Here is a 15,275-nt window from a genome sequence, read left to right on the forward strand (position 1 = left end):
CTCTTTTTCTGCTTAGGCTTGTGTACTCCTTTCAAAGCTTTATTTATAAATAATTAATGAACTGGTGGATGTTGGCAATTTTTAACAAAATATCTGTTAATCCAATTTTCAGTCTTTTTTGGTGGAATGGACTTCTCATTAATGCCAATCACATTGAATCTGCATTGCTTTTTGCAACTTACAGTTTTTTGCTCTTTTGGTAATTCGTTTGCATTAACCTTAACATTAACTTTGTGTTTTCTGCAGCTAAAATGAATACTGTGTCATAATACTCTGGTCCTATGTGTGTGATAAGATCAGCTCACTGAAATCTTACCCTACATTTCTCTTGGCTATTGAGATGGCAGAGATATCCCTCTGTCTTCTCTTTGCCAATAACTCTCTCAGTTTCCACAATATGAAGCCATAAAATGCCTGAAGACATGTAGTTATTGAGTAAGAAATAGTTTTGTGAAGGCTTATCCTTTTTCTGTTGATGTGTGTATCACAGTCCTCTTTGTTCTCACATCTGTATGTCAAAAGTGAAATATGAAGTCAAAGCAATTGCAGTTGGAGATTAAAGTTGGAGATTATGACAACACGCCAGTTCTAAGAATGATATTGTAACACTACCATTGCTGTTGTTCATGTCTGAAAGGCAAATAAGATATATGGTATAAAATTACTCTCTTTGCTTATCGTTTTTGTGATCTTTTGAGTCTCTGAAGGTTAATAGTTTATAAATGACTGAGTATAACAGGAATGAGAGAAAGGGGTGTCACAATGTCATGCTAGCATAACATATTTGTGGACATTTTTTCCCAGTTTTTAGCTATGCAGTTTGTTTGAAACCATCAAAATGACATCACTTCAACACTTCACTTCATCATTTACATGTACAAAGCACCAAAGAAAGAGCAACTAATCATCTTGATCTGGCCTCAGCCCTCAGATATTGTTATTATAATATAAATAAAACTTTGTTTAGTTTGTTTAGCTAAAACATGTACAAAACACATTTTGAGAATAAGTGCTATATAGGCATGCTATTTGTAGCAAGGATATATTAATTAATATTTGTGCAGATATTCAGATACTGTTCTTCTTCCTGGGAAGTTAGCCATTCTTTCTCCTGTTGCTGCATAGATAGAAAACAATCACAATTAAATTGTTATCTTTAGGTCCTTGTTCAGCATACAATGTTCTTGTTCAAGAAGCAATTAAAATGTGTTTTGTTTTTGTAGACTTGTGATATTACAATGATCTGTATTTCTGAAAAGCTCTATTTTCAGTGACTGTGAATACATTTGAATGAAAAGTCCCAATACAAAGAAAAATCTCCTCCTTTTGGTTTCTTATTATTACATCTTATATCAGTTGCATGGAAGTAGCTGTAAGTAATTTGGACGCTACAGCTTTAAGCAGCTGCGTGCGCTCCCGCGGACGGTAATCACGATCACTGTCTAGCACAACACCTGGAGCTAAGGGGGCAAAACAATCGCATGAGTGCTGCTGTTTGACTGAGGAAGATTAAAGTAGTCGTGGTTAGGGATGGGTATCGTTTAGGTTTTATCCAATACCGGTGCCAAATCGGTACTTTTGAAACGGTGCCGGTGCTCAAACGGTGCTCAAACCGGTGCTTAAAGAATGGAGAACACAAAATTGGTCCAAACACCTCTCATGTTCAGCTGGTTTTTGTAAAAAGATAACAATGTTAGCCTTTTCTGCAGCTATAGGGCATATATGGTATCACTCTTGGCTGGAAGCAGTGCTTAAACAATGGAAAAAACACAAAATTGGTCCAAAAACCTCTCATGTTCAGCTGGTTTTTGTAAAAAGACAACAATGTTAGCATTTTATGCAGCTATAGGGGATTTATGGTATCACTCTTGGCTGGAAGCAGTGCTTAAACAATGGAAAAAACACAAACTTTATCCAAAAACCTCTCATGTTTAGCCGTTTCCCTCTTTTTCTTTGGTCATTTTAGCCTTTTTGGCCAGGGTGAAGGGAGTATCTGCCATCAAACAAGAAGACAGCCGCATGTAGCTATGATGATGTTTGCTAGTTCACCTTACCTGCATTAATGTAATAACGTGGTTAGCCTACTCAACGTAAATTACACACGAACAACATTAAGCTACTCACGCAGAGAAGAACGGCTGCTGCTGCATCATCATACGTCATCATTTCTGCTACACTGGCAGGGCTAGGGGCCAGGACTCTATTCTTCGTGTTTTTGGGGATGTTGCTAACTCCGGGTCTGATAACAGGCACCACACCCGAGGTAGATGTGCACGGTGTGAGGTCTCGCAGCAAGCTATCAAATACAGCGCATTTCTTGGCTTTTAAAAAAAAACAAAACGCTATGCGTCGCCAGGTGTTTCATCGGATTCGAGGTGTTACCTCCTTTGACAGTATCACAGTATCAGCTTAAAGCACTTGTTGCTGCTGAGTTTGCATATTTTGCTGTGAAGTACAGCCAGACTTTGGCTAAATGATTGGCTAGAAGTGTATCACAGCTCAGGAAAAAAAAGCACCGAAATAAAGCACCGAAATGTGCGCTGCTTTTCGGTCTGGTTACTACCGTTTATGTCAGAACCGGTGCCATCATGGCACCGGACACCGGTACCCATCCCTAGTCGTGGTAAGCCAGTCACACGACCACTTAAAGACAAAGCAACAAGGTGAAATATACCAGTTTTTAAATTGGTATATATCACCTCTCTGCTTTTTTTTTGGTCATAAGCAGAGAGTGCTTGCTAGCGCTGTCCTTAGACAGTATACGCAGCATTTTTTCTTCAATAGTTTCATCACATTTACTGTCTAAGGACAGCGCTATCAAGAGAGAGAGAGAGAGAGAGCAGAAAGAGAGAGAGAGAGAGTTTTGAGATGTGAGAGATTTGTGACGTTTAGCGTGTTTAGAGTGTGTAGTTAATGTGTTGTCTTGTGTAGTTAGTGTGTAGTGTTGTGGATAGTTTTGTGTTGTGTGTCAGAACAATGAGGCGACTGCTGTCTCCAGGTAGAAACAGGAGTGATACCCCTGCTGCTGTCAGACCTGCAGGTATCAGGCTGTGATGTTCTCCTTTATAGTAGACAGAAATTATTTTTTTGGAGTGGCACAAATAATTTGTGTGGCATCTTATTGAATGCAGAACAGCTGATTGTTCTGTAAATAGTTTGAAAATGTTATTTAAAAAATCAAGGTAAAAGGTAAATGGATGCAAATAACTTTGTTTTCAAAACTTGTGCATAGGATTTTAAAATTGACAATTTATATTTGCATTTAAAGTTATGAAATATGATTCATTAAAGATGTTTGTGGTTGTTACAGTAAAAAATATAACTTTTTCTACTCTGATTTTATGTTTTTTGTCTGATTTTAGATCAATTGTGTTAATACAGTATGTCAAAATGAAAACATAACTGTAAATTCAGACACGTGAGGCTGTGCTGAAAAGGATGATACCAAACAAGTCAAAGTAAATAGTTTTTAAAGGTGAAATGTGGAGGGAAAATCAAAAGTAGTTAAAAATGGCCAATTATACCCTGGACCCCAGAGGGTTAAACATTTTTTTTCAAAGTAACGCAATAGTTACTTTTCAAGTAATTAATTACTTTTAGAATATTGTAACTCAGTTACTAACTCAGTTAGTTTGAAGAAGTAACTAGTAACTATAATTAATTACTTCTTCAAAGTAACTTGCCCAACACTGGTTACAGGCCACTCAAGAGGTTTGTGCATCTTGTGTGTGTGTGTGTGTGTGTGTGTGTGTGTGTGTGTGTGGGTGTGTGTCCATATTACCACAAGCGTTCAACGATTTTGTGCATCTTGCGAGGTTTAGGATCCACACATATGTACCGGTGTCTCCACTTAAGCACACTTGAGGAAAAACGGACAGAACATAAAATTGTTAACATTACAACTTCAGTTGTAAGGCTGAAGGATTGGAAATTTGAAACACTTGGGAATAAGGTCATCTTGAAAGAAAACCAAGGACATGGAGGGGAAATGATATAAGGAACTCTAGTTCAGCATCACAGCCAGAAAAGCACAAAAGAGTTTTATCTTACACGGCTTCAATGTTACACCATTCGGTAATACCCTGCTTCCAGCAAAGCTCCACCTTTTGTCTATGTCTCAGAATAATGTTCACAGCACGGGGTTTGGTGTATGATGTACAGCAGCCCTGTTGCCCTGTACAAACATAAACATGCACACATGGGTTAAAAGGTCAGCTTATATTTGAATCAACATGTGTTGTCACACATGCTCTGTTTGGACAAAATAGTAGTATAGGAGGTTCTTTATGACCTTTGCAATCAGCATTAGACTAGCAAAGATAAGAAACAAAAGAATTCTGCAATCAGAAAGCCCAAACTGGGTGATAATAAAATACAAATGAAGCATTTTTTTAGAGTCAAAATTGCACCAAAATTGCTTTTGTCAGTAAATGTCTAACTTTAAGATAACATCCATAAAGACTTTGTTATGGACATCTGTGATACTGAATGAACTCAGTGGAGTATTTTGTCTGGTGTTCTGGCAACTGTGAGTATATTTAAATGGTAAATGGCCTGCATTTGTATAGCGCTTTACTTAGTCCCGAAGGACCCCAAAGGACTTTACACTACATTCAGCCATTCACACACACATTCACACACTGGTGATGGCAAGCTCTTCTTTTAGCTCTGTTTGACTCTCATCAGATAGTAGCTGACAATGTCGGTCTGCTCTTTTTTGTTTGGCATTTTTTGTGCTTGTTTGCACCAAATCTGGTGAATTGCATTCATTTTTTGAGTAATAGTGCAAATTCATGTGCTCCAAATCAATTTCTGACCCTACATCTGATTTGTCATATGTATGTGTCTCTGTATGTTTTTACTAACTTGTGTGTAACACCAACCTGCCAGAGGGTCTGCAGATGGAAATTAGCCCAAGGGTATAATCTGGCATATTTACATTTGTTAACATGTTCATTAATATGTATTGCCCCTCTTTCTAAATAAAATAAATAAATAAATAATAAATAATTATCATGTAATGACCATGGTGATATGTTATTTATGAGCAGTAACCCTGATAACAACAAAGGTACAGTAATTATCTCCAAACGTGCAACAAGCATTAACAACACATAATAAATATCACATCATATTAAAAGCAACCTAAAGGCATAAGAAACCAAGCAAAAACTACTGCACAATTTTAGCAGTCTGACCAACCAAAGAGGATATGAGCCAAAGGTCTGTGGCGCTGTCACCACAAGCAGTTTTTCTCATTATATATGCATCTATTGCATCCATATTTTAATTGAGATTTAAACAAATAGTTTCTCAAGGCATTCTGCTGAGTTAAATCAGGATAATAGAATTTGCATAGCTCACTAAGCCGGGAAAAAAAAACATTAGTCTTATCATTATAATCTAAGAATGTTTCAAAAAAAAGCTTACCTGCACCTTGACATATATGTTTTCTTGTCATGATGATGGCAAGGGAACAAAATCCCAGCATAAGATTACAAAGTAACGTCATTTTTTAACTGAACGCAGGAAGTTGTGGGTCTTGTTGAAGTCCGGGAACGTGTGTGAAGCTGCCACAAGTATTATTTAGGATACTCAGGGGATTTAGAGGGAGGGCTTAGAATCACCTTTTTGTGTGTTATTCAGTGACATTATTACACAAGGACAATATTTAACACGGCATAAATGCGGAACACACTTTTTTTTTCTGTAAACTCAGTAGGTTAAGTTTCCCTGAAACGTCCCCCAAAGAAGTTTAATCGTGATGCATATACAATTACAGTCATTTGGATTTGCTTTAGAAAAGAAATCTTGGCTTTTGTTAAAGTCCAGGAATAGGTGTGAAGATTGAGCTTTAGTAAGTATTGTTTAGGTAAGAAAACTTTGGGAGATTTGGAGGGAGGACTTAGAATTAGCTTTTTTCTGTGTTATTCAGTAACTTATTTCTTAAGGGCAATATTTAACTGTGCATAAATGTTGATCATTCTGTTTTGGGTCAACTTCCTCTTAAAATTTGGTGCATGTACAAGTATATTTGCTTCCTTCACATAGACTGACGCAACCTTTGTTCTTTGTCGACTCAGCAAATAATTTAAGATTAAGATCAAAGTGTATTTTCCTAACCTTGGCACCTAATGTAATCTCCAAACCCCTGAAACCTTTGAGGTCTAGATTAGAGCTCTAGAGTAGAAATTCTACCATGAAAAACTCTTCGCCCCTTTTCTGCTGTGTTATTTTTGTACATATTTCGCACACTTACATGTTTTACAGTGCGGTCCATAAATATTTGGACATAGGCAACTTTTTCCAGTTTTGGTTCTGTACATAACCACAATTAATTTTAAATGAAACAACTCAGATGCAGTCGAGGCACACATTTTTAGTTTTAATTCAGCAGACTGAACAAAAAGGAGAGGAACTAAAACATTTTTAACACAATCCCTGTATTTCGAGGGCACAACAGTAATTGGATAAATTAATTAACTGAAATTAAAGGTTCTTTTCTTATACTTGGTTTAAAACCCTTTGATGGCAATAACAGCCTGAAGTCTTGAATTCATGGTGATCACCATATGCTGGTTTTCCTCCTTTTTAATGCTCTGCCAGGCCTTTACTGCAGCTTATGAGTAGCATGCACCTTACAGTGAACCCTCTGTATTTACTTTCACAAAATCTTCTCTTTGTGGTTGACTTGGATATCAATATGCCTACCTCCTGAAGAGTGTTGTTCACTTGGTTGGCTGTTGTGAAGGGATTTCTCTTCACCATGGAAATGATTTTGCGATCATCCACCACTGATGTCTTCCATGGATGTCCAGGTCTTTTTCCATTGCTGAGTTCACCATTGCTTTCTTTCTTACTCAAGATGTACCAACCTGTAGATTTCGCCACGCCTACTATTATAGCAATTTCTCTGATGTTTTTTTTCCCGGTTTTCGCAACTTAAGGATGGCTTGTTTTACCTGCATGTAGACCGCACGTTGTCTGTTCACAGCAAAATCTTCCACATGCAAGCACTACACCTCAAATCCGCTCCAGGCCTTTTACCTTCCTAATTTATAACGACATAATAATAATAATAATAACAATAAAGGTTATTCATAAAGCATACTAAAAAACCAAGGCTATACCAAGGTGCTTGACAAAATAAGATAGGAAAAGGGAGATGGGAGAGGGAAAAGAGAAAGAGAAAGGACCCGGCACATATTAAACATAAAACCATGACAATCATAATACATAAAAGTATTTAACAAAGCATAACAGATAAAAATGTACCAACACACACACACCAAATATTAGCTAGATGGAAAAGCAAGATTAAATAAAGTCTTTAACTGTGATTTAAACAATGGCATAGAGTCAGACAAATAAGAAGGAATTGCTCACCCCTTCCCAGGAAATAGCCTGTGAGTCAATTTTCAAATTACTTTCGGTGCCTTTGAAAAGAGGGTGGCCCATGTTAAGGAGCAGAAACTCCTAAACTCTTCATCCAATTTGAATCCGGATACCCTCAAATGAAAGCCGGGAGTCTACACATTATGTTCATGTCTATTATATAAAAATAACTGGAACATTTTGGAACACTTTCAGTATACGGATAAAAAGACAAAACTTTTTCAGTGTGCAAATATGTAAGGACCTAACTGTGTATCATCAGACAGAATTTCCATGTCAGTCTTGGACAGATTGAACAGGTATACCAAGAGAGAAAGAAGCCAGGAGAATAAACCAGAATTCCTCCACTAATCTAAAGCACCAAGCCTTGATATGATTCATGCCTACTGGTTAAAAAAGATAACTCCACTCCATGAGCATCTGGCACCACAAATGAACCAGCAGGTAATGGATGAGATACACCTGGAATGGCTAACTGAAGGCTGGATAGTCCTCATCCCCAAGGAGACTGTAAAACCAGACTGACCAACCTGTGCACCGCCTGGATTGATTACAATAAAGCTTATTACTCAATGCCTCTCACATGAATCGTGGAATGCCTAGAACTGTACAAGATCAACAGGATCATAAGAGCATTCATCAGGAATTTAATGGGCATGTGGCAACAACACTAGAACCCAACTTCAAACCAACAGCACAGGATTTACCAAGGAGATGCTGTATCCCCACTGCTTTTCTGCATGTGCCTGAATCCCCTCAGCCAGATCATTATCAAGACTGGCTAAGGATACCCGCACCTCCTCTATGTGGATGACATTAAGGTGTATGTCATGAGTGAATAAGACATTGATTCACTGAACCATACCACTAAGATCTACAGCAATGCCACTCAGACTGAAAAAGTGCAGTTGGATGATAACCAGCACACTAAAACTGTATTTTAAGGAGAAAGAGGGAAGTCGAAGACTAGTGAATGTCAGAACCCACTTTTCATGATAAAACAACAAAGATCCATGAGTACCTCGGAAAAACGGCCACAACGTCATGTTGTCCAATACAACCAGAACTAGACAATTGACTGTTGACAGCTGAAAATTAGTCAGTACAATAACTTGGAAACACAACAAGAAATTGTGAGTCTCCTTCTTAAAAAGACCTCAGTGTTCTCAGTCAGTGTTGATTTTACTCTCTGGGTTCCCCCCTCATTACATCCTTTTCTTTGGAAAGGATCCTCCTCCTAGTCATTGTTTTCCCTGACATGGACTTTTTGTGTGAAATTGTAAAATGAGAAACGTTTATCCCATTTCCTTCAAACTTGGACATGTTGTGTGTTCATATATGTGATATATATTCATTAGCTGTAATAGTTATTTGAGTTACTGTTTTCTTTCTATCAGCTTGAAGAAGACTGACCATGGTTGATTTCTCTTTCAGACTATTCTCTGCAATGGTTGTGGTAAAAATGATAAAGTGTGGGAAATGTGCCAAAGTCATTTAAATTTTCTTTGTTGTCAATTCTGATGCTTAGTTTCAAACTTCAGCACATAATCTTGACCATATCTACACGACTAAATTCACAGAGTTACTGCCATGTGATCAGCTGAGTAGATATTAGGATTAACAAGCTTAAGTTTTGAACAAGTGTTTCTAAGTATCACACAGCCTGCTGTCATGCCAACCTGCACCATTAATGGCTTAGTTGACACTTTTCAGCAAAACCAAGTTACAAATCTTATTTGAAGTATGTAATTTAAATTATTGACTGCATTAACCATTTCCATTTGTTTAAAGAGAAAATTAACATGCAATCTGCCCACCATATTAACATATTAACAATAAAACAGTTAATGTAGAAGACATGTACAGTACAAAGACACGTTCAGTCTGAACAATCAATTAACCTTTTGGTTTCTGATATATGTTCAGATTTATGGGTGCTGTAGCTGTGTAAGTGTAACATACAAAAATAAAAGAACTCAACATTTCTCTTATTAATACAAGACAAAACAATATGGCACATACACTCTTTGCTGTATTGTTAATTTAAATACTGTACCTTTTATGAGTTATTTTTTAAATGTTACCATGAATTGCATATTTTTATGTGTGTGTCGGATCAACAGAAGCTGCCTGTCATATTTACGTGTGCAAAATTATTGCCTGAAAACATTTTTCCAAGGGGCAATATACAACGTCAAAAGATTAGATTGCAACCACTGTTGAATGAATACTTTCACTTAGCTAAGTGTGATCTTTCTAGGAAATTTAAAAATGTATTTTTTTTTTAAAGGGCACCTTTTGAATTTGTCAACACATAAAAACATGTTTAAACTTCCAAATGACCTCAAAGTACATGCAAACTCTGACAGGTTTGTTTTCACCTGCACTTTAATCTCTGTTATGTTTTTCCCCGTGTAGTTGCATCACCAACAAGGAAATTGTAGACTGGCATATCGTTGCATGTGATCAAAATATACTGTCTTCAGCAGTTGCTATTTTTAGCTCCTCCAGGCTGTGCTACAAATATAACATACATTTTATTTAGGAATAGTTGAACTGTCGGTCACAGTGTTCTCTGGATTCCATGAGATCTAATGGAAAGTATTTAAACTATTTACTTATTGTTATTTTCTGAACAAATGAGGCCCAAACCCTGGAATGACTAGCATTTAAGATTAAGATTTGATGTCTGACATAAGGTCTTTGATTAACATGAGTTTCAGACATTTTTACATTTTGCTCTACAAAATAAAACACATGTTAAGAAGTTGTAAAGACTGATTTGTAAATAAGAGGGGAGGACAGATGAAGGAACAATAGTTACTCAGGAAGTGCGGAGGCTTAGGAAGGAGGATGTGAGGGCAGCTATGAAAAGGGTGAAGACGCAAAAGCGTCTCTTCCTGTTAACATATCTGTGGCTTGAGGCCAGCAGATGTTTGGATCAGACTTTTTAACACATGAGAGAATGCCTGAGGAATGGAGAAGAAGGGCACTGTTACTATTACTGTTCAAGAAAAGGTGTGATTTTAAGAGCTTTCGTAAGTACATAGGGTTAAAGGAGATGAGTCGTACCATGAAGCTATGGGAAAAAGTTACTGAAACTAGGTTAAGAAGAGAGGTGATGATCAGTGAACAGCAGTATAGCGTCATACTGAGAAAGATCTTTACATATGTGGTGCTTGCTTTGAGTTCATCATAATGTACAGAGAAGGTCAAAAGAAGTTTCACTGTGTCTTTTCTGGTTGTAGAGAAAACAAAGACCTCAGCCAGTCGCAGCAGATGGCTGCCCTCCCTGAACCTGGTTCTGCCAGAGAAAGTGGTGCAGCAGCAGTGACAGATGGGTTTAGGGTGGGCTAGATTACATCAGGTATTGGCTTTGGGCACCTTCTTGTTTGCAGTGGAAATGCACAGGTTAACAGATGAGTACAAGCAGGCATCTCAAGGGACTATGATGTTTGCAGACAATATTGCACTGTAGTGAGGGTAGGGTGAAGGTGGAAGAGAGCTTGAAGAGGTGGAGGTATGCAATGGAGAGAAGAGGAATGAAAGTAAATCCAAGCATGTGTGTAAATGACAACACAGGCGTAACAGGAAAGTGTAGAAGATGGTACAAGACCTGCACCGCCATATCCAGTTTGAAGATAGCGGTGCAGAAAAAAAAAAGAAACCTGGAGGTGGTAGAGTTGAAGACATTAAGATTTTGACTGGGAGCGACCAAAACTAGTAAGTTTAGAAATGATCAGATTAGAGGGACAGCTCAGTTTGAGTGAGACATGCACAGAGGAGGAATAGTGGACATATTGGACAAAGGATGTTCAGCATGGGGCTGCCAGGCAAATGAAAAAGAGGTAGACTACAGAAGAAAATTGATGGATGCAATGTAGAATGAGATGAAGAGGGTTGCTGTGACAGAATAGGGGTGTTAGGGTTAGGAATACCTGAGCCAAGAAGATGTAAACTTTGACATGTGCATGAAAATGTGTCACAGAGGTGTCGCTGCACATCAGCCTTCTAATGACTCATAAAAGGAAATGCAACCAGTCAGTGTAACAAACAAAAAAGACTTTCTCAAGGAAGAAATTGTAAAATGTATTTCATAAGGCTATCACAGTCTGAGGGTTATCTAATACATTCTTTTGAAGATATTAAGTCCAAAGTCAAACCAGTTTAACGTCAAAACTTTGCTTTGCCTGTCATTGCTCACTGACTTTAAATATATTATCTCCCACTGCTGGAAATGCAACTTCCGCATGCATGACCTTTGTCAAAGTAACATAACTGTATGCCATTTAAAAGTCTGTTGTGGAGTTGCATCACCGAGTGCTGTAACACTAGCAGTTCAAAATGTCATACCTTTTTGGTATGGCATATAAAACAAAATAGTCAGTGAAAGGGTTTGTATTTTTTTGTTTTTTGTCATCAAGCTGAGTGCCAAAAGCAGTTTAAAGTTACTTAAACTACAAAGAGAAAGTTGTTACAGTTTACTCAAAGGCTTCATAGCCCATAACATCAGCTCACAGTTTGCCTGAATTCATGATTTGTATGCTAAGTATGTTAAATTTGTTTCTGTTACTTTTTAAGCTTGACTATTATGTTTGCTATTGTAGCCGAAAACCTAACATTTGGGGACATATTTATTTATGGTCAATGCATTCAAAGAACTTTTATGATGTTAAAAAGCTACTGTCACCGTCAATTTTGACACTGAAAAGCAAGGAAACAGGTATTTTGCTACTGGCTAATTGTACATATTTTTAGTTTACCTTTCACAGTGCACAATTTTGGGACATGAGTATTTAAGAGAACAAGATCTACCACTGTTTGCAGCCTGCAATTTACTGCCCATTTCCCTGAAATTTAAGAAGAAAAAAAAGGATGCTTGATGTGTTATTGATAGTCTTCACTTTATATATATACAGGACAAAAATAATTGTTTATTGATGATGTGACACAGGACAGAAGCAGCTGAATGAATTCTGAGGTGTTTAGAGACATAGTGTCTGCTCCAATCCAGCTAAATGCAGTCAAATTGATTGGGCGGCATTTCATAATACAGATGGACAAGGACCCAAAACACACAGCCAAAGCAACCTAGGAGTTTATTAAATCAAAGAAGTGGAATATTCTTGAATGGTTAAGTCAGTCATCTGATCTTACCCCATTGAATATACATTCCACCTGTTGAAGACGAAACCTCCGACAGAAACGCCCCCAAACAACAAACAGCAACTGAAAGCTGCTGCAGGTTGGTACATCTTGAGAAATAAAGAAAGCGCGGAAGACAGCAGTGGATGATCGCAGAATCATTTCCATGGTGAAGAGAAACCCCTTCACATCAGCAAACCAAGTGAACAACACTCTTCAGGAGGTAGGCATATTGATATCCAAGTTAACCATAAGGTGCATGTCACTCAGCATGAAGTTCAAGACTTCAGACTGTCATCGCAAAGCAAAGGGTTTTTAACCAAGTATTAGAAATGAACATTTTATTTTCAGTTATTTAATTCGTCCAATTACTTTTGAGCCTGTGATCCTTTAGTTCCTCACATTTTTAGGTAATTTTTTTGTTCAACCCACTGAATTAAAGCTAGGTCATTTACTCACAGTTTACCCATTCGGTGTGGTGAAGTATGGGACTTTTTACAAAAGAGTAACTGTTTAACATTCTAATCTCTGATAAGACAACAGAATCTAAAATAGGTGCCAGTAAGATAAGCTTCCTTGAGCTGAACTATTTCTTCTAGGGACTTTTCAAATATGCTGCGTAAGAAAAACGCATGGTGAAGTTGAGCCATGTTGGGGATTTTGACTTTCCTATCCTCTGGTTATTTTGTTACACTTGTACAAGGTAGATGTGCGTGTCACAGAAAAAGGATACACAAACAAAACCTCCCCACATTCCTTTCATATGCCTTCCTTTCACAAGTGAGTGAAAGCAAGTCACTAATTAACTTGTCAGCAAAAATGAGGAAAACAAAGAACTACAGCTCAAAGGGCTTAAGTTGCATTAATTCATACAGTTCATACAATTTGAGTGCAGACGTAAGTCAAAGTTAAGTTTAGCAATTTGTTGTCATAATTAATCGTTTCCACCTCAGTCTTAATAAAAAGACAGACTGTAGCCTACTTAAAGTCTTTCAGATGTTAAATACAGCTTACAGTGAGCAACAATAGCACCCTTGTTCCTGACCACAAAAGCCTATTTTTTCTCTTTTTTGAGGCTTCATGTTTGGATTTTGGGTGTGGCTATATATATTTTTAGACAAAGGGGTAGATATGGGAAACAATAACCTAATGCCAGTGTGCTAGCTTGTTAACAAGGTTTAATTAACTGTGATTATAGATGTTCTAAATTTGGCTAGCAGCAATCTAACAAAATATGCTAAGTGGAAAAACCCAACAGCTGGCTGATACTTGCTCTTGACACTAACCTCAAGTGGCCACTAGAGGAACTGTAGTTTTGGTCATTTAGCTGAATTTCATTCAACCCCAGCAGTAGCATTCTACTAGTGCCACAAAAAAGCATTTTTGTCTTTAGCTAGCAAGATGCTAATATTCACTGATAAACTACTAATCGTTTGCTTGCAGTTAAATGGCATTGCAAGCTGGCCTTATCAGCATTTTGCTCAGAATAGCTGGTAATGAGGTCAAGAGGCTTAAAGGATTCAAAATTGCCTTTTTGCCTAGCTTTAATATTGTTTAATAGCTGGTCGAAAGTAGTTAGACTTCATAAAACATTCAAGCCACATTCTTAGTTTTGAGGGAAGTTTTGATCTTACCGTTAAAAAAAATCAACAAAGGCAGTGTAAGGACGTTGGATTTCCACTTCACCTGAGACACGAGGCCTAGTGACCAGTGACCTGTGACGGAGACTACATGACTGCCCGGCAACCACTGATTTCATGGAAAAGTATCCCTGGAACGGTTCCAAGTAGTTACTGGAGATTGGGGATTACCAAAATGGTGTCTGAGAGCAATCATGCAGGTCTATTGACCAGACAGTGACCACATAGTCCAGTTGACGAGTGGCTGCAATTTTTTTTTACGTTTTACAACCACTTGGTGGTAAGTTAGTGAATAATTGCATGACAAGATATCTGTTTTCACTGGGTTCCATGCAAACTACTGCGGCAGTGTATTAGCAACCACGAGCAATCGCAAGGACGTTTTTGGTCTAGCACCCTTTTTACGACCAATTTCACCTAGTGACTATTAACAACCTCCAGCAAGCTTTCACAACCCAATAGGCCTGTCTAACTGAGGCCCAATAAATGACTTGTTATAACAGTAAAAAAACCCTCCAAATTGTTCAAAATCCAATTGCTTGTAGTAGGTTTCCCAGCAGATTCTCTGTCATTCTGTACAAAACTTACAAGACTGCTATTCTCTTCAGGTCTCCCTTGAATGAAATACGAGTTAAGCTGCTTGACTTATTATAGACCACTCCAGATCCAGCAGTGCTATAGGCTTTAAGCAGGAACAGGTAAGAAACAAAACAACAAAAATGCAAATGTTTATTTGCATTATTAATCATGGCTACCAGGAGGTGACTCATTTGGTTTCAAAAACTAATTCCAATTGTATAGAATATGACATATATTCACATAATACTGCTTTAAAAATGTACTTTACTGATATCTGGTTTCACTTGGAATTCATTCTTCAGGGAATCAGTTTGCACATGAGTCCAGCGCCAGCCAAGCTCATAGTTCAGGCTGCCAATGTTTAACTTTTTTTTTTTTTTTTTTTAAACTTTATTTCCTCCCATGTCACGGCCAGCTGGAATTTTTTCTATTTCCTGCTCTGTTTCCAGTGTTTTAACAATGCCACAAAGGATTACACAATCCTGCCCGACGGGAAATTCCGAGAGTCGGCCTACT

The sequence above is a fragment of the Simochromis diagramma genome, unplaced genomic scaffold, assembly GCF_900408965.1.
Source record: "Simochromis diagramma unplaced genomic scaffold, fSimDia1.1 OVJJ01000602.1, whole genome shotgun sequence".
Classification (NCBI taxonomy): domain Eukaryota; kingdom Metazoa; phylum Chordata; class Actinopteri; order Cichliformes; family Cichlidae; genus Simochromis; species Simochromis diagramma.